Source organism: Achroia grisella, unplaced genomic scaffold (genome assembly GCF_030625045.1).
Source record: "Achroia grisella isolate CSIRO2021 unplaced genomic scaffold, CSIRO_AGI_Agris_v1 utg900, whole genome shotgun sequence".
NCBI lineage: Eukaryota > Metazoa > Arthropoda > Insecta > Lepidoptera > Pyralidae > Achroia > Achroia grisella.
The window spans coordinates 2,886,549-2,908,306 of NW_026713059.1; the positions used below are offsets into that span (position 1 = coordinate 2,886,549).

At 30.7% G+C, this 21,758-nt stretch overlaps 1 protein-coding gene across 1 annotated transcript in view; it reads right to left on the reverse strand.

Moving 5' to 3' along the window:
* LOC131853193 (venom dipeptidyl peptidase 4-like) overlaps positions 1–15,664 on the reverse strand; it is a 43,674-nt gene extending 28,010 nt beyond the window's left edge. Inside the window, exon 1 of the mRNA XM_059204021.1 lies at positions 15,290–15,664. The gene's annotated coding sequence lies outside the window, so the exon portion shown is untranslated. The remainder of the gene's footprint in view (positions 1–15,289) is intronic.
* Between the last annotated feature and the right edge of the window lie 6,094 nt (positions 15,665–21,758).

The following is a 21,758-nucleotide window of genomic DNA, read 5'->3' on the forward strand; positions in this document are numbered from 1 at the left end:
ATTAAGTATTTTGATAGAAATAATAAAGCTAACATTTTTTTATATATATTATTTCATTTTATATTGCAGTTTAAGTATTATAATTACAAAACAAATAAATAACTCGACCTCCTCTCTTCTCTTCTACTTACCTCCATAATTGATCTGTTGAATGTTAACCTAACATCTACTGTAACATTATGGAATTCAAGGCATAAATAAATAAATAAAATAAACCACTTATTTATAGACGATCATAATTTTAAACCAAGTTCAATACATCTAGATGGAACAAGTGTGTTAAAATAATTCCTGAATGGGACACAACAGGCTGAAAATAATACAATAATAACCTCTAGTATTTTATGCTTAAAGCCATATAAAAGTTTGAAGATCTCAAAAGTTGATTGATAAAGTACCTTTGTATTTCTGGAACCAAAATCTATGTAAGGAGGTAAATACTCAGATTTTGTACAAATTCTATAAATACTTGTAAACAACATAAATCCCCTCTCGAAAATTAACCCTTGAAATTTTAACTTACATTTAATCTAATTTTCGTCGTTGTAACAAGATCGTTAATTTTAATTGCGTAATAGCATCTAATTTCTAATGTTTCTATTTTATAACTTGGATCACCTTGTTAATGAGCTTATAACATTGTGTACCAAAGCATTTCTCATCAGGAAATTGCAACTTAAGATTTTATGGTGCAATAACTCATCATAGATATGTATAGACGCCGGTGGTCTAGCGGTTTAGCACACCTCTTTACATCCGATGGCCGCGGGTTCGATTCCTTGCACAGTTCAAACATTTGTATTCAAGAGTATGACTGTTTATATCGGCATGGGAGTTTTATATATACATTGTGTATGTATTTACAAAAAAATATATAAGTACTTATATCAGTTGTGTAGTAGATACCCACAACACAGGCTCTGCTTACCGTGGGACTAGATGGCACTATGTTCGTTGTCGAGGTTTATTTATTTATTCATATTTATAAAAATAGAATACAAGTTATGTTTTTAATGTAATTGCAATGACACACAAGCTGACGACCCGCCTCATGGTAAGCGGTAACCGTCGCCTATATACATGACAGCAATACGGTCATCACTTTATTGTATGACAACCATGATACCACTCATGCGTTTCCATTTCAAATAACTACGATATCATGCCCCTAATCGTGTAATTTCACCGCCTAATTTGCATGTTACAACCGAAACAGCTTACTAAACAAGCTGCTTAGTGGCTATTACTCGTTAATAATTAGATTTACAGTATATTTTTGTTTAAAATTCAAAATTCAAAATATCTTTATTTATGTAGGTCTCAGACTCAGACAGACAGAATGATTTCGAGATGAGAAAAACTGACATGAAACTGTTTAGATAATTAATTTTGATACCCACATAATCTCTGTTTGATGACTGCGAGAAATTACCTCTAAATGCACCTTTATTTAAGTATCTATAAATTGAAGTTTTAATTAATAAATAAATAGTGTTCTTCTGTATATGCATGTACTACAAATAGAATATAAAGTTCTCCTATTTTTAGTATTCGTTTAGTAAAAACTTTAATATGTATGTATGTGTAATGTAATCTATTAATATTTATGTTGTCGACTGTACAAAAGTAACGTGATTAGCCAGATTTATTAGGTAAACGAATTATTTGTTCCGGTCGTCCATTAGCTGCTAGCGTTACTTCCGATTCAGATTTATTGAATTATCAACATCAAACATTAGGCACGCCTATATATACATATATATACTTACATATAACTATGTATATGGAGAATGTTAGTATTAAAGGCAAGTGGAGTAGCCTTTAAAATAAAAAATATAAGTACCTTTGCTAGTATGGAGTAGCAGTTACATATTTTTTATTTTATTTTGCAACAATGAGTCAATATATAGTATGTAGTTATAATTACGTTATGTATTATTCAAATATTTCGTATACAAAATTATAAACACAGCAAAAAAGAATTTAACTACCTCCGTGTAATAGCGATTTAGCACACCGTAAAACTAAAAACTATTATATTATTTTAGGTTCCATTACCTTAATCAAGTTCCCAGTAACAGCTTTCTCATTAAATACAGTGTTACAGTTTTCCTATATGCATTAATAGATAATAACCGTACCAATAGCATAACATCCACAAAACTAATCAATCTATACTGGAGGACAGTGGAAATCAGGAAAAAAGAGGGAAAGGAGAAAGGAGGCAGCGATCCCATCGGGAGGCCATTCGTCACGAGTGTTTCTGATTACTTCGCAGCCTTTAATTACACAATCCAACCCCCTTGACTGCTACCCCGGGAATGTAAAAATTGTATTGACTCATTCTATAGGAATACATATGCGTAGTACAATTTGTAGATATACCTATTCAACTAACATTTTTTTCCTAACACTTCGTTTCAGAAGTAGATCAGCTATTTTTTTAATACCACGTAGGTGGCAAACAAGCATACGGTGCATCTGGATGGTAAACGGTTACCATAGCTTATGGAGACCTGTAATAACAGGGGTCACGTGCGCGTTGCCGACTCTAATTAATAAGAATAACCTAATAATTAGAAATATCCCAAATATTGACATAACTCGTAATTGTGACTATACTTTTTCACAAGTATTTATTTCGCATAAAAATAAATCACTACCGACCCGGAAAACAGTCTTAATAAGAAGATTTAGGTTGTTATTTTCAAATTTGAAATTAATTTAATATTACTAAGTTATTACTTAAACAGAATGAACTACTAATATGACAAAAACAATTACATTTCATTCACAAAAAAAAACATTGTAATCCAATAAATGCAATATACTAAAGATATTAGCAGCATTGCTCTTTGAATAGTCATGCTTACCGTCTGCGCAAAGAAGCTACCAGCTCTCGGGTCACAACTTCGTTGAGTCGCGCTAAAATACACGTCGAAAACAATTTGGCCTCTAGGCTCCATGGGCCCGACATCTATTAATATTAATTTATATTTTATCTGACGGGAATGGCAAAGAATCTGACGTCCTACCTGATGGAAACTGACAACCGTATTTTATATAGACGAATAAGAACACAAACATCACGTCATCATGTAAACTTATGCGTTGCCATTCCGCAGGACTAAGATGTCAAAGTGAACGGCTTAACTGTTATTTTACCTGAGATAAAGATTTTAGACACTCAAACGATTGGTTACAAAGTTTACCTTGATAAAGTATTAATATTTCATTTTTATCACAGGAAAACTTTAATGAGACTACATTAATTAGTGTTTTGAAATGCAGATTAACGTGTCAGTAAATGTAAGACGTAGATGTTATATTTTTTATTAACCTGACATTTACCTATAATATTTACTGCACAAACAGATCTAATTAAAAAAAAATGCATACTCGTATATATACATTTGATACAGCACTGCGAACATTCGATAAATATTTTTAGCATAATTATAATTTCATTTGGTATGAATACAACATGCACGTCGGTCAAGGTAAAACTAATTTTAAAGTTTAAAACTAAACCCGACGTAAAACAAATTATTTACGAGTTTCCGTGAAATTTTCTAGCATTTTCGGCTTCCAGTAATATGGGCCTTTACCATTTAACACCTATACTGTAGGTATAAAGTTTGGTTTGACAACAGTATTCTCAGATGAGGTAGTCATCTCCAACCCCAACTGTCGTCGTCGTGGTAAACGCAGTACTTGACATGCCCTTATTTCGTTAGATAAATTTTATTTAGGGGTAGTTAGGGGAAAAGAGATTAGCAATATGGACTATTGATGGTATTGATAACAATGTACCACGTTATGTTGATCTCCATACGGTTCATCTTGGAAACCATCCTCATATATCGGGCTAACTGACCTGACCTCATGTCCATCCTCCACATGTACCACGCCGCCGCCAGCGTAAACCGTTACCGTAGTCGAAAACACCATTACATTATCATCAAATAAAATAAAAATAGGAGTACTTATAGACAACGAATTGTTGATGTCAAGTTCTAAGCGAATTGTTAAATCACTAAGCTAGGACACTTTCAGTACAAAGTTGCAGTGTTATTATAATATAACATAATAATAATAATAATTTAATAATGATTTATCTTTTATCAGGCGCACTTACCCATTTTAATAGTAATACAGATTTCTTATATTTAATGTTAATACGTACACGCACAAAAATAAAATACCAATAATTAGTATTAAATTAAATTAAAATGCAATAATATGTACCTGAAGATATATATTAAACTATTTTTAAACTCATGTTCATTTTTTACTAATATTTTTATAACTATGTATAATCACTATTATGTATACAAAAAAGGACTCTATATATTAGCTAATGGATGTACATTTACAATTCAAATCAGGGTCACTGTAGCCTTACATAATTAAATCATTCGTAAGGGAAATGTGTTGGTTTTACTAGAGGTATACTAGTGAAATTTCAGGACATCGTAGTTCTCCGGAATTGCAACATATGACTATCAAGGGTATATGATAACGTGATGTCTCAAATGCTGTTCATGTGAGATGGTTACCATTTTCTATTATAAATCTAGTATAAGTGGGCCGTCAGATTGTTTGCCATTCCACTTAATTAAAAAAATATTACTTTTCTTTTCTTTCAACCGTATGCTTTGTACAGAGTATTAAAGAATGAATTTTAAATCATTTTGATGTCATTCAAGTATATGATAGAGATATGACCAGAATTTAGAATTATTAAGATACACACCTTTATGAACCTGTAACTATGCTTAACAAGACAACAAAGGATGGGTAACACGACAATAGTTTGTCATTTGCGTCGAATGTCGTAGTATGTAATATTATGTTATCTATGGTCCTAGTATGCATGGTAATAAAAATGGTAGATTTCCAGACAAACGTCATAGATTTAATATAAATATTAAACATACTGTTATTTAGTTTAATCCTGAACTTGTTTGAAAAAAGAACAAATAATCTGAAATCTGTGTAATTAAATATTAGGAGTATACTAAAACTATATTTCTAACTACCGCAATTGTTGAGATTTCATCAAATAAAAAATTAATCACAATCATATCTAACAAAACTCTCTTACACTATTTAATTAATTTGATTTATTGTAAAGAAAGTAAATATCTGTTTTTGTATATTACTTGTCCCAAACCATTTATCGGACCGGACTTTACCAGGTTTTGACGTTTTGACGTAGGTATGCAATGACTCATCTCATGAAAAGATACAAACACCATATCATCACATCTGTCTTCTACTGCTGTAGGCGAGACTTAAGATCAAATGAAATGCTTCATACATACCTTTTTAGTTCCTAACGTTATTTGATTTTAATGATTATTTACAATTTATGAAGTTGAAAACTTTTTTATATATATGTTATTATTTATCCTCAAACAGAATATTCTTTATGTATCTAGTACAAGGATGATAAGGCTTTTATCGTAACGTAAGTGTAATGACTTCGCAAGCAATCATTAACAGACAGAACAAGGACTACAATGTGACAACAAGACACAATTTTTTACACGACTTCTTACTACTACGCGACACGACTTTCCTTGACCGATTTGTTTTAGAACAATGTGAATTAGGTTAACCTAATTCACATTGTTCTAAAACAAATCGGTTATGTTTATTCAAGATATGATCGATTGATTTATAAATAAAAAAAATATTAATTTAATTTGAAACACTTTTGAACGAGCGGTAAACGTGCCTTGGTCGTTCTTTTAAACAATTGTTGTTACTATTTAGCACGACTTCATCACAGTCAAAATATTAAATATACACTTGGCAGTAGGTATATCAAAAGTATTTATATTTGAATAAAGATTATTTTCATTTCTAGTATTTAAAATAAAATAAAAATATCAATTATATAAATTAGTGCTAATATTAGCCAACAGTCAGTAAAAATTTACTATGTTATGTAGTCTTTATATAGAAACAAGGGTAGGTATAGCAATACTGGATAAATCGTAAGCTTATATCTGTATTCTGTTCAACGACTCTTAATGTAATCGACTATTTATATGTATTATTATGTATCCAATCCAGTACAAGGAGAATCAGGTCTCGCGACTACATGTAATAATGTCGAAAAGTAGTAAAGTGATCGTAATTATTCTGTTCATGTGTTTGTTACGCCACTATTAGCGTTAGCGAAAGACGTAGGTATGTCGTACTTGCAGAACAGAGAAGTTTTTTGATGACTGCAATGTTTTTCAAATGTATTTTTATATTTTAAGGAAGGTGTTACATATTAATGTAGATGGTTATAATGGCAAAGGAAGAAATGGATGAACTGTGTGAAATATGATATGGTAAGGAAGGGAGTAAATAATCTGATGACTACGAACAGGGATGAATGGAAGAGAAAAATATATTAAGCCGACCCAAAATAAATGATATAAGGAAGAAGCAGATGATGATGTAGTCGATCATCACGAGTTTATTTTTCATTTTAACTTCAAAAAGAATTTTTCACTAGCTGTTTATTATACAAATTCATAACATAAATCTTAAATGAAACCTTTTCACAAGCTGAATATACAGATACTATAGCTTAAAAGTAGATATATACCTAATACACCAAGGGATATAACTCAAATTACCACGAAAACTTATATAGTAAACATTGACTTGCCTGATGAATGTTCTAAAATTTACAAGCCACTATCATTAAATAATGTTATCCATTACAATAAAACCGGTAGAACATTGACTGCATTATACATATTATTTAAACCTGTAGTAGATATTAGAATTGGAACACAAATACCCAATTACTAAAGCATTACAAAAACGGAGCTCACGATTACGCTACAAAAACTATTTATACAATCAATGGGTTCAAGTAAGCCGGTTTGTTAAACAAACTTGTCACGTTCTCTAATAAAGGCAATACTTAATTCTCTTCTGACTTGATATCAATATGATAACCGACAAATCTATACAAATAGCATAGACAAAATATTTATGTAATAACATCTCAGGACAATTCACAATACACGATACAAACATTCATACCCATGAATTCAAATGTTTGTGTCGTGCGAGGAATCGATCCCGCGATCTTCGGAAAGTAAGACTATGTAATATTATGTTATCTGTGGTAAGACCATGTCCCAAGCCGCTTGACCACCGCAGCCGTCATAATAATAGTAGAATAACTAAATGTAAAAATGTCTATGTGTCGATCTGTCTGTTTGTTGATTTTTCACTAGTAAGCATATGGACGGATCTTAATGATAATGGATTGATAGATAACAAGAAGACAGACATAGCTTAACTTTTACATAAAAAAACAATAGATATTATTAGGTACCTTTTTGTTATTATATAAACATTAAAATTAAAATATTTGAGCTTGTTGTCTTATTTGTATTATTATTATGTCGAATTATCGTCATTAATTGATTATTTACAACTTTTTCACTTCCTATGCATTCTATCAATCATTTACTTCATTTCTATTTTATTTATACATACTATTGATTCATTTTATGCATAGTTGGACGGCATGCATCTAAATAAAATATGATACGAACGGCGGATGCTTCTATTATTATTTACCAGTCAACCTTTGGGAAGAACAATAGTACATATAAGTCAGTGATACATAATGCTTGCGTATATAAATGTGCTTCAATTTCTATAAATGTGTATGATTATTATCTGCCTTTATTAATTGTCAATAATATATTAATCACAGATAGTAGAAAATAGCTTGTAATAGTCTAGTAGTATTCTTCGTTATTTTCTCACAATAAACTACATTCAAAGTATAAAGTGACTCGGTGATATTCCGTATCACTTATACTTTGAATAAATTGTAAATATTTTATTGTAATTTATCTAAGTAGACAAATTACAATCTTAAGGGGGTCTTCCTATGTGATGGGTTGAAAAAATCGATTTTTTTTTTTTTTCATAAATTGCTCCCTTAACATGTCTAGAATACGGTAGTAAAGCGATTTTAGAAAATTCGAAGTCGTTTTAAAGATACAGCAGGTAAAAGAAAGAGCGGTTCGGAGCGGTGAGTTGGCAGTTAGAGAATTGTGTACCGTCGGCTTTATACCTGGCCTCCCTTTTATTAATATATTTGTTTATACAAGTTTAGACACGTTTCTACAGACTTAAACAGAAATTTCTACTGTTATAATATTTTACCGAAGTTATTTTAGTCTTGGTTGAACTTCGAAGAGAGCAACAGCTACAAATTATTTTTTTTCATAATGAGTGGACGGAAAGGAAGTACGAGTGGAAATGTTCATCCTGGTCGTAGTAAAAAAAGAAAGTTTAGTGGAAACCGTTTTACCCACCAAAATGATACGGTATTTACATCAGCTTCGGCCAAAAAACTTAAAAATAACATGAACATGAATGTTCCCATCGCTTCGAATTTCGCATATTGCATTTTGGAGTTTGTTTCTGTATTTGCTGCAATCTCTGAAATAGTTATATGTAAAACTTGTAAAAGTGACGTGTCTATTTCGCGATCAAGTTTCCGAGGCCTAGGCTTTAAAATTATTTTATCGTGTGAGTGTGAGTTGTTGAAATTGCTAGCTACTTAGCAGTTATTATCTTTAATGAAGGTTTTCAAGGTATTTTAAAAGTTATGTCGATTATGGGATGCCCTGTTGGTCGTGAAGCCCAAGCGTATGTTGAGAAACGGGATGAAAAGCGAATCTTACGCTCTGAGCGGCGCGTAAGTGATGTCGTTAAACAAGCCAGGATTGACTCAAGAGCTGAACAATCTGCTTTAAAAGAGTTTCACGAGGAAGAGGAAGGAATACTCTATGGACCAGGCATCGCCGATTGAGAGTAAGTTGATATTTTAATAGTTTTTAACGGACTTGAAACTTTAAACGCGTTTTTCTCAAAACTGTGTTTTTCAAACTTTCCTCCATTGTATCTCAGAAACGGCTGGACCGAATTACTTGAAATTTACAGGGCACACTCAATATATGTAAACGCATGGAATGAACTATTATCAATCGAAAATTTTCAAAACTTCGATTTTTTTATAGCAAAAAACAAAAAAAAAACGCCTAATTCTAGCTTTTATTTCAAATGTCTATCAAAAATCCAATTTTTTTTATATTCATTTGATTATAGGTCATTCCGTGCTTTTAAGCCTACAAATTAAAACGCCGTTTTTTTTTTTTTTCAGATAAGCCGATCAGCCGGAATCGTGGAGGAAGTGGGAGCTCTTTTTTTCGAGGCGGGGGTGTTCAAAGCGCTGTAACTCTAGTTTGACTGAATATTTTTAGCTGAAATTTTATATTTATACTGTCCAAATATGTGTTAATAAATGATAAAAAACTTGAAGCTCTAAATATTTACTGGTCGTAGAAAAAAATCCTAAAATATCCCTAAAAAACAGGCCGTCACATAGGAAGACCCCTTAAGGTATATAATATATTTTACTGTTGTGTAATTGGTGTAATAAAAATGATATGAATATTTTTAGATAATTCGTAATTATATAATTGTATAGAATTACTACATAAATTAGGATATAAAAAAACTAGGATATGATCTAACTGTGTACCAAATATAATTTGACTCTATCCAGCTGTTTATGAGTGATTTTATTAACAAACGTACATATAACAATTTATTATTGATTCGGCAAGTGGTTTTGTAATCATAGCATTGAAATGTATTGAGGAAAAGTGCCAGAGATGAGTTCCTAGCAGCTAGAAGCTTATAGGAAATGTCGCTTTCACTGTCAATATTGGAATCTTTAAGGAAAACTATTTTAATTTCTCCGTTGTAACGAAAATATTCTTGCTCTATATATACATCTAATAATATAAAATAATAATAATAATCTCTAATAGATATAATAATATCGCATTCTTTTGTCGTAAATAAGTGTAGATTTCCTACAAATCATAACTCTCCATTTTTTTTTAAATTATGACCAATAATAAAGGATTATTCAGCCTATACTGGATAATGAATGCAGGAGACATAAAAACATATCACGAACTCTCTTTTTTTCATTAAGTCACACTCTTTTATGTACGTTTAAATTCCAATTAAGTACAAACTAAAGTCAGAGACGCAATGATAGTTATTCGCTAACACTAAAATTTTACATTAAGCATTTAGTACACTATGTATTATGTAGAGTTACTCAACAGTTTGCTCTAAATTGAAAGACCATTCCAGCCTGACGTGTAGCCATAGCAAGTTCGTGTGTTGTATCACACATTGTGTCCAATTTCTATGGTGTAGGTGTACAAGAACAAGATCCGGTATTCCAAATACCTCTTGATACCCTTGAAAGCATAGAATACAATTACACTTGAATGAATACCATCAATTACGAGTTTGTAATGTATCCTGATATAAAAAAAAACCCGGAATCTCTATAAATGACTTACACATCACTACTAATTACCTAGTAGTAATGAAGGTGATATTTTATCAAATAAGTAGAAGTAAATTTGAACTGAGTACAGTTTGTAGATATAAAATTATTACAAAGGTTTCTATTTTTTAAGATTGAACCAGCATACATCGGAAATCGGAAGTATGCTAAATTCCTACACCACCGAGACCTTCAATTTCAACTCTTTTATTTATTTCAGCAAAAAGAGAAACTGATTACGTAAACATTAAATTCTGTATTTGTAGACATCTCTCTAACAAAGGTTTATGAATAACGTAAGTGAATACTTAGAAGTGATTTCCTAAAATTCCCAAGGGAACAGTAGATAACAAACTCAGCATGGTGAAATTCTGGGAAATAGCTATAAACATTAAACAGTTTGCGTTTGTCTTTTTAAGTCCATTTATAATGCCAACTAAAATATACACAATCCGGACAAAAATACAGAATGGGGACGACCCGTACTGTATATATATGTAAATCTCACAATTGAAATCCTATTATTATTCGCTGTAAGACTTTTTAGTTGACAAATAATAGATTTGTTTATATTTTTAAGGTTTCCACCGCGTTCCAGAAATATATATATTTATACTATGTCTGATAATAATTATAATTTCGTAATAGTTACTATAAGGTATTCAGCAACATCGCCATTTAACTTTAATTTTAAACATTTCAATATTTTATCTACTATTGCCTATCGTAATAAAGTTAAGCGCTTTTTTAAGAATCGAATAAAGTCATTCGTAACTGTAAAAATCTAGTTTTACCTCGTATCAGTATTTTTTTTTTTATTTACTGAAACCTTGGCAATTGACCCACTGACCGAAAAGGCTATAGTCAGTAAAGCATACAGTGCTTCACCTGTGTTTAAAATATATGTTATCAATAATAATTATCCTATCTACAAAATCAATTTCAATTAGCTTATAAGTTATTTCTAGCATTAATTAAAATAGAAAGATTGACTGGTTGCCACTCCAGTAAGAAAATGTAACAAAAGTTTTTTAATAAATTATCTTTTTTAATTTCTTGCGTGGCACCGACCACCGATTTATAAAGCTAAGTACCTATATATAAATAGATCAATCACTCAAACAAGTATTCTTAGGAATATATATAGGAAAAATAATATTACAGATATTAAATGGTATGTTATAACATAATGTCTTCCTACATAATTCAATTCAATTGCGCTATAACAAGTAGGTGCCTCTTTATTAATTATTGTGTGTATATAACAAAATAAAAGAAATTTTATACAGCGTTTCATTAAAAGGGGTCTAACATTCGATTACGTAATATTCGCAAAAATGGTTCCAATATTCCTAATAACTATACTTTAGCATCAATAAGACTGCATTCTAAACCTATAAAGGAGAATATTTCATTTCTTTCCACTCGATTGGGCTGGTGAGGCTAAAACCCAAAATTTTACTACAATTTAATAAGTTAAATATTTTTATAGGGCTTCGGTGAAATAAGATTGTTATTAATTTTAAGTCTCACTATAGAAAATGGTTTTGCGCGGGAAAATAAAATATATATAGAAATTAGACTTACCTCGTCCCGTATATTAATATTCCTGCAAATATATATCTATAATTAATTGCTATGCCGGTATATCTACCTATTGTTCTCACCAAATACGAGTCCTTTACCCCTCTTAACATTAATCCTTCATAACTATGGACCCGCGCATGTGGAAAGATACATGTAGGTACTTAAGTACTATGCCTGAAGTGCACATTAGACGTTCAGTCCTAAGTAGTGTATGTTAACATAAAATTATGAAATCCAATAGATTAAATATAAATTTATCTTTTGCATTCCATAATATGACTGTTGTTTTTGGGTTATACAGAATTAACATTTAGCATATAAATTATGGAATGAATAATAGTGATAGTGGAGAATAATATGAGAAATGTGGAAGTTTTTTGTTAATTTAAAGAAATCTCAAACAAGGGAGGAAAGGTAATTAGATTTTGGTTCTCGGTACATATCTGTATACATATATATAGAATATTAATTAAAAAATATTATTAGCATATAAAAGTGATCTTTTCCAACGTTAAAAATATCGTATTCTTTAGAATTATGGGAACCATCTCAGGTTTTTCGGTAGTAGGGTGAGAGGCATGTCCTCCTAAATGCTAATGCATATACCACTATATTATCATAATATCACAGGTGTTATTTATCATCAGGTGGGCTTTCAGCTTGTTTGTTGTTCTAATTACAAAAATGTGAAATAATTAGTACATAATTTTCGTGAGTGTTTGTGGATTAAAATTGCGACAGGTAAATTATTACCTACGAAGTATTTTGAGCTCAAAATAATCGCTAAGGAGACTACAAAATATCCTTAGTAGTACTAGTTACATTATAATGTAACTGTTTTAAAGGCTCTATTCCACATATAATTTGATAATTTTAGAGGTCAGGACCTTATTTGATATATAACCTTTAATATAAAAGCAATTATTAAAAATAATTACAGATAGAGAAAACGTATACTCACTTAAGCTATTAAAATAGTGCCATTTCTCCCCAAGCCCTATATAAGCAGATACAGATTTTGAAGCAGCTATACAGATTCGTTCTCTACCTACCCCTTAAGAAATCTAGCGTGACAGATAGCTAGGTTTTTTTATATATCAGGACAATTCACACAGCGCTATCTAGTCCCGAAGTTATGTTAGCTAAAGCTTGTATTATATATTATGGGAACTAGATAACTGATACAAATACATGTTTTTTTTCGTATATTCATAGGTATTATACATAGAAAACACCCACACATATACAAACAAACATACTCATGACTACAAATGTTTGTACCGTGCGAGGAAACGAATGCACGACCATCAGAAGTAAGGCGGTGTACTTAACCGCTACACCAGCGAGGCCGTCAAAATAAAATAACAGACCTTCGCGACTGTTCATGGTCTCTCTCAGATATTATTTGGTAGTAGTCTCAGATAGTACATCTTGCAGTAAACATAATAATTAACATGTCTATATTCCGCTGGATACCTATTTAATACGAGGCAGAGAAAGAACAACCTACCATCTCTCGGATTAATATAAATAAAATAGGAGTGTCTGTTTGTAATGTTAAAATAACCGTTTTTTATTACATGCATATGAATATAAATACGGTACATACGCCAAAATAACATTTTTTTACAATTTTGGTCTGTCTGTCTGTATGTTTGGTCCGGGTTACCTCTCAAATGGCTGGATTTATTTTGACGGGACTTTTATTGACAGGTAGCTGATGTAGTAAGGAGTAACTTAGGCTACAGTTATTTTAGAAAATAAAGTTAAATTCCACGCGGACGAAGTCGCAGGTACAGCTAGTAGACAATATATTTTAAAGACGTTAGCGATCCGTATGACTTCGATAATGTATACCAATGAGTGAAAATAATACCAAATAAAATTCATAATACATATTTATAACTTTTAACATGTATTTTGAAACCTTCAGAATTAAGTCTGTATGAGAAGTTCATACAATATAATGGAACAATACATATATGTATCTACAGGACTTGTGAGAATAGTACTAGAATCTGAAAATAAAATTAAAAAAATTGTAGCATATATAATTCAGTACTATCTATTTTATTGAGGTTCTAGAGTATTATCTTAATGACCTGATATGTCTATTTGTTACATAATTTTAATGGCAAACAAGCTGACGGCCCACCTGCCGATGTGTGGTACCCGTCAACTATATGCATGAACAGTACACGTACACATCACGTTATCATGTAATTCCCGTAATACGACTAGTAGGAGAATCCAATTGGCATAAGACATATGCTTCTATTATAAAAACTACTATATGTAATGAATATTATATTAATAAAGTATACAGTATTAATGTATATGTATTATAATAATGTATAACAAAGAACACAAACAATATGATACATACGAAATAATCAAATATTCACCATTGTGTGTTAAATCCATTTACGACACAACTTTGGCTCCATTTTGTCGTGCACATAGATGTACTTAAAAGAAAATATGATGATACGTTGCTATTCCGGACTAAGATTTCATGCTTCTTATCCTTCAATTTCACTGTTATTTTTATTACACCTCAACCAAAAAATGGTACATTTTAAAAAGTCTACTATAAATAATATAAAACCCTGTATACATATTAATCAAAGGCCTTAATTTAGTTATAAGACCGGTCCGCTGTAATGAAAAACCATATAACGAAAGAAGCTACAACCCAGAAAACTCAAAACGTAAATTAGAAAATATCTTAAATTGACCATACTGTAAAATTTTATTTAGAACCTTATTTAAATAAATTATCATGCCCATCTCTGTACTGTAGAGGTCGTCTACAACTATTATAGTATTTTTTAGTATAAAAAAACAACGATTATGTCAATAATCAATCAGTACGTAATAACAATTACTCTACAGTAATCTAGAAAAATAAACTTAATTTTAAACACTATTGAATATGCATTTTTTTATTCTACCCCCACGTTCGGGACGTGTATTCAGCCGAGAAGTATAGACAAGATATTTGACTAATTAATTATAAAATAGTTGCATGATTAACAATTCTTGTACAATAGTAGGTATTTAGTGGTAAATATAAAAACATTTAATTTCTATAAACACGTACTTATCTATTTACATCGCATTGTAGGTAACTGTTTAAAGTAAACACTAACATTTATAAATCCCATTACTAAATATGCAAAACTCCAGAGAAGAATTATGTAAAATTATAACGAACGAACCTGTCATCAAAACTATGATATAGCAAATTGTAAAAATAATCAGTAAAATCAATAATTCAACAATACTCACCTAACGTAAATAGTGCAACAAGAAACTGTGATACGCATCAACACACATAAACATCACACGAGAGATCATTACAACCTAATTGTACTAGGATCGTTACTCTCACTATGAGAATTTCACAATTACCACACATCAAACAGTTATTGTTCACGACGATCAATCATTGACAGATCTCACTCATTCTACAAACAATTTAATTTGCATCTCTGCAGCACAATTATTTACAAAGACAATTTACAATTCCAGCCCAAAGTACGACACACATTTAGATCCATATTTGTAAATAAACAGTAGTTAGCATGGTGTTACGAGTGCTTGTTTATCAACTCGACGCACGCCAGTGTACGAGTAAAAACTTTGGAAAAGGCCGGCGTAACGTTTGAGTTGTAAAGAGAGACTGGCGCAAACCGTGAACGTGTTGCCGAGGTAGAGTAAAATAAGTACACTTTAATCCATTTGCATGGCACACATCAAGGATAGTAAGAGGAAAAATAATTGAACACAGTATTGCACTAACAATAAGTATTAAATTGAACTTCCTAAACCTCTTGAGAGTCTATTAATCAATTTTCTTTCAATCTGACTTCGTTTATTACATTCAAATTAATACTACCTATAATTTTATTTGTTATGTTACACGATACGGCTATTTTATAAAGTATAAATAAAGAATCTCTAATTATTTAAGGAGTATGTAGAAATATATAAAATTAGATAAATTATATTCGGTACATAGGTATGTTATATTTATCAATTTATATGAAGAAAATATTCAAATTGCTATTATGATACTGCATTGTTCATTATCATTGTTTTTAGTCACAAAATTCACAATGCGAATAGTTAAAATAAAAAAATATTATATGGGTATATTCATGTTAAATCCCCCAGAAATGATAGGCAGGAAGAAGTTGGTGCACGCATACTATTTATACAGAAATACATACAGAAATGTTTCGTTTGATCCGCTTGGATAACTCGTAACATGAAGAACATCAGTTACAGAGACAGAAAAAATTGCATTATTTATCTCTTGACCGAATATGCGAATAGCACAGCATCAGGGTCATGCAAAAATATATACCTCAAATATGTTCATCTATTCATCTGGAAATTGAAGATTAATCGTCACTGTGTACAGTATAATTTAATTATTTAAACAAGTTTTAAACTGATTACAGATATAAAATTTACACAAAATAATAAATTTTTATTTTAAGTGATATCGGCCTACAAATTAATTTTAATTTATTATTTGTATGTAAGAATATGTAAAAAATAATTTGTTTGGCTTATTTAAATTTATTACATATCAGATTGTATTAACTCTTGTCACCTCGAATTCTTTCATTGGCAATAAATACAAATAGAGATAGTCGTAATTACTTAGCAATAGTGGTCTTTAATTTAAATAATATATAATTATGTACTTATTATGTATTTTAATTTAAATAATATATGACAACAAGTCACCAATATGAATTTATTATTAATTAGATTCATTCGGTCGGTTTATGTGTCACCTCTCTGGTCAAATTTTCATGGAATAGATATGTTGTTAAATATAAATTCAATCTGTAGTAGTTCAACTAAAGGAAATTAATAAAAGATACCCTAAAATGGTTACAATAACAATTTATAAATATTTTCAATCTGCCACCTTCTATTTGATTTATTAATCTAGTAATAGAACAATAGACAGCATAGTTTTGATGCCCATTTTTATTGTCGTTGTTTTATTATCACGAATAAATTGAGTAGATAAATATAAATGCGCACAAAGTCGCGAGAACAACTAGATATCAATATCATTTTGGCCACTATTTCGAGCAAACTCGCTGAAGAGAATTTGTCAATAATAACGTAAACAGAGGAAATTCTAAGGGCAAATGGGACAGCTATTTGAGAGTGACGAAGGCACTGAGTGGAGCGAGCCAAAGACTGTTAGAATATTCATGGAATGCTAATGAATGCAGAACGATAACAAGGTTCAACGAGAGATCAGGAAGAGTCGCAATAGTTTTCATGAATTTTTAATACATTCTATATATCGTTACAACATAATAATTGCTCTACTTATTTAGATCAATTGTACAGCTAACTCCGGACACAATTTTTTTTTTCTACAGTAACTTCGTAATTACAATTGATTATTAGTAAATAAAGGCTTTATTTCACTGATATAACACGAAAGTGAATCCTATCCATTGTATAGAGAGTTATCAAATTCCATTCAGGATTGGCGAAAATATCGCGTAACACAAAGAAATTTTAAACTAAAGTCGAAGTAGAAACCATCCTCATGTTTTGACGGCTAGTAATCAGAAAATAAAAATATGTTTGGTACTAAATAGTATTGGCATTTATTGTTAAACATATAACTATTCTGTCAAAAAAGAATAGTTTATAAACTGATTAATATACAATATTACTTCCAATTTCAACTTACCTACTCATTTTTCAGCCAATTTTTTACATAAAGTGTCTTTAAGTTACATAATGTAGTTAGGATAATATTATAAAATGCAATATATTATATATTTTTCAAGTTTATAGATTAATATTAAATTTGTACATAATCTTTTTAATAATAGCAGTACTTTTTATTTAATTTGATGTTGTACCAAAGTTTAATGTAAATAGTAGAAAATATTATAATTATAATACAGACATGTTTATTGGTATACGATTGTTTTGTCAGAGATTAAGCATGTCAGTATTAATAGAAGCGACACATTGTTTTTAATATATCTAATATTCTCAGAATTTGTCTGTTTTTAGGTGATAATAATTCCCAGTACAATTCACGCAATCCATCTAACGTCATGTAGTCCAAAGTTAAGTTGAGCTTGTATCATGTGACTAGTCAACTGATATAAATTAAATAAATATTTTTTTGTGAATATTTAAAAAACACACAGACAAAACGAAAATCATATTCAAGAATACAAAAGTTTGCATCGAGCATCAAAAATTAGGCGGTGTCCTAAACTGCCTAATTTTTGATGATCATCACTGAGTCTGTCAAAGTGACAGCTTAGCCTATATTAATGGATTTTTACATGAAATTTCATTTAATCGTGAATAAGGAAGATATAGAAACACTTTCGCATTTATAATCTACATTATGTTTAGTATTGACATATAAAATTTATATATACACTCGTACAGTAACACAGAATAATACCTATGTGAGTATAAGACAAACTAATTTACTAGTTTCAACTAATTAGTTTTACGATACCTAGTAGTACGTTGGAGCATCTCATAACATAATCTAGATTACGGGTTTTATGCTATATAAGTTATTTATGTTTACGGCATACTCAATTTAACTTATAATTAAAGTGTAGCCTATGTAGGTTCTAGTTACAAAATGTACGATCCTATGTAGGTACATAATAATAATAATATCCAAAGACAATTCACATAGCACTATTCAGCCCAAACCAAGCAGAGTCTGTCTGTGGGTATTTAGCATTGTTTTGTATTACCTAGTATTTGTAATAATACTTTTTTTTGTGATTAATACAATCCTTAAAGGTACTTAGCCAATAACAACTAATAATCCATTAAGATAATTACCCAATAACAACTCATAGAAATACTTAAATACTTCTTTTAACAGATTCGTACATAATGGACATAAACAACACCCTTTTTTAAGTGGATAAATTCTTCACAGATTCGGCCATCCGCTTCTCCGAGGGGAATATCTGAGCTGAGGAATATCTGAGCAAATTCTGCGAATACCTTAAATAGGTAATGTACTTCAATATATGATATTCTTAAAGGTTTTACGAATGTGGTATTCCTATATCCATACATCTATACATATAAATAAAACTGGAGTGTCTGTTTGTAATACTGAAATAACCGTTTTTTACTACATACATATGAATATAAATACGGTACATACACTAAATAACATTTTTTACAATTTTTGTCTGTTTCTTTGTTTCGCCTAATCTCTGAAATGGCTGGACTGATTTTGACGGGACTATTTTTGGCAGGTACCTGATGTAATAAGGAGTAACTTAGGCTACTTATTTTTTAGAAAAAAATATTTTTATAGGAACATAAAGTTAAATTCCAAATGGACGAAGTCGCGAGTTCAGCTAGTAATAAATATAAATAAATAAGTCATACGGGTATAAAGTAGCGGGTTTAACTAGTTCATACCTAAGTAAAAACTAAACTAACAACGTGATTGCAACTCTATAGCAGATATATTACGTAGATTATGGTATAGTGCACGATTTATAAATAGCAAATAATCTAACAGTATTGCACAACTTAACCGAGTCTCTGAGTGAAAGGAACTTGAGCGCAAATCGAGTTACAACTGCTCTATTCAATTTTGTTTATTATTTTGCTCTACAAAAATACTGACTTTGAACGTTACTAAATATAGGAAACTAGCTATTACCCACGACTTTGGTTGAATATCTTTACATGAATGAATAAAGCCGCTTCCAATGTCTGTTTGCTTAGATCTTTTAAACTACCCAACGGTATTTGAAGCAGTTTGCAGCAATGGATAGAATTATTCAAAAGGAAATTTTATATGTATAATACATGCGTGTTATAGTATAGAACAAGCCAAGACATTCAAAGATTTGTAATGCATCCGTGCGAAACCGGGCGGGTCGCTAGTTTATAAATAAAAGACAGTCTTTCTCTACTCATGATACAATTTATCTTTATGTCAAATTTCATTAAGATCCATTTAGACGATAAGTCGTGAAAGTTAACTAATAGATGGACAAATAAGTTCATATTACTGTGGATTAACATATTGGTCAACACAGACTAACTGTTCCAAAATGAATCCTAAAGTTCTGTTTATTTCTTATCGTATACATGCAAAAAAAGAAGTTATAATTTATTATTCCACAAAATATCGTTACCATATAGCAAACATTTTAATTCTCTCGAATACCTTCACCATTGTTGACTGATGTGTTGTTCTATGCAATTGTCGATATCGTGGTTAACGTCACACTTCCCTTCTCCTAAGTCGGTTAATATCCGATTAGCTTCGAACGCTAAAAGTCAGGAAGATCACTCTAATAAAAATCAGTGGTTTGGCGGACTTCGCAACCACCCAAATACCACTCTAAAGACATCAAAAACATACATTACAGTAAACGGTCTGTTTATATCTATTCATATTTCTATATTAACAACCTTATTATCTTAAGTAAGTCTTACTTTCTAACTTTCTGCATATAACTCCCAAATAATACTCCCTAAATCATCAAGTACATAATGTCATTTCAAAACGATGAGTAATTTCCTCAGGCTCTGTTCTTAGCAACACTGCTTGGTGATTCCCATGTAAATTCCTTGTAATGACGTCACAATACGTCATGAAGCAGGTAGTCATCGTTATAATCAACGTGGGGATATTCCCTGCCGTTTCTTAGTTGTAATGTAACCTAATACTTAGTATCTAGTGAGTAAGAGGCATTTTTGTAAGTACTTCAAACAATTATTGTAACACGATAGCTTCACGATTACTTCCCTAGATGAGGTAGTCAGAGAAATTGTCAAATATTAATAATCATAAACTCAGGACAATTCACACAGCTCCATCTAGTCCCAGTAGTTAAGCTAGTTAAAGCATGTATGGGTATTGGAACACTAATACAAATACATAGATTTTTTTTCGTAACTACGTACATACATAGAAAACACCCAGACCGATACAAAAAATACAATACTCGTGAATACAAATGTGCTGTGCGAGGAATGAAATCCGCGACCATCAACCAAAACATATCTAAGTCCAATGTGGTAGGGACTAATTTTGTTTGTTATCAGTAATCCATCATATTTAATCAGAAATAGAAATTATCGAAATAGATTTTCTCGTAAAGATCATTATTATTATTAAAGATCTTTGCCTGTCTAAAACTGCAGTAATTTCTTTAGTAGAACGTGTATATAAAGCTTCACTAGCAGACTCCTACCAGGCTAGATTGGGAAGGATGAGAAACACGAGTGTTGAAGGTAGGTAGAAACCCGTGTCACAAGTTCTGGGAACTAGAACACACGATGGATTAATCAATGATCACAGACACAGGAGTAATAATCTTTGAATGTATTTTTTTGTAAAGGAGTATAATCGAATGATGCTCCCACTGCACTAATAGCCTGGCCTTCAACGAAAAACGATAAGACGAGGATGAAGTACTTGTAACTAAATATAATTATTATAAGTATGTATTTATAAGTACCTATAGATAATGAATAAATTAATTAATTTTTATTAATGAATGAATGGTAGTAGTAATGTTCTTACAATTAAAAGAAGTACATACAACATACCCCATTGGTGTTACACCACACCAATAGGGTACATTGTGTCTGAATCGTTTACGTACTTTGGACAGATTGACATATCTTGGCGGAAAAACTAAGCGAGTAATATTACTATTGCAATTGAATTTATTCCTAATAAGGACTA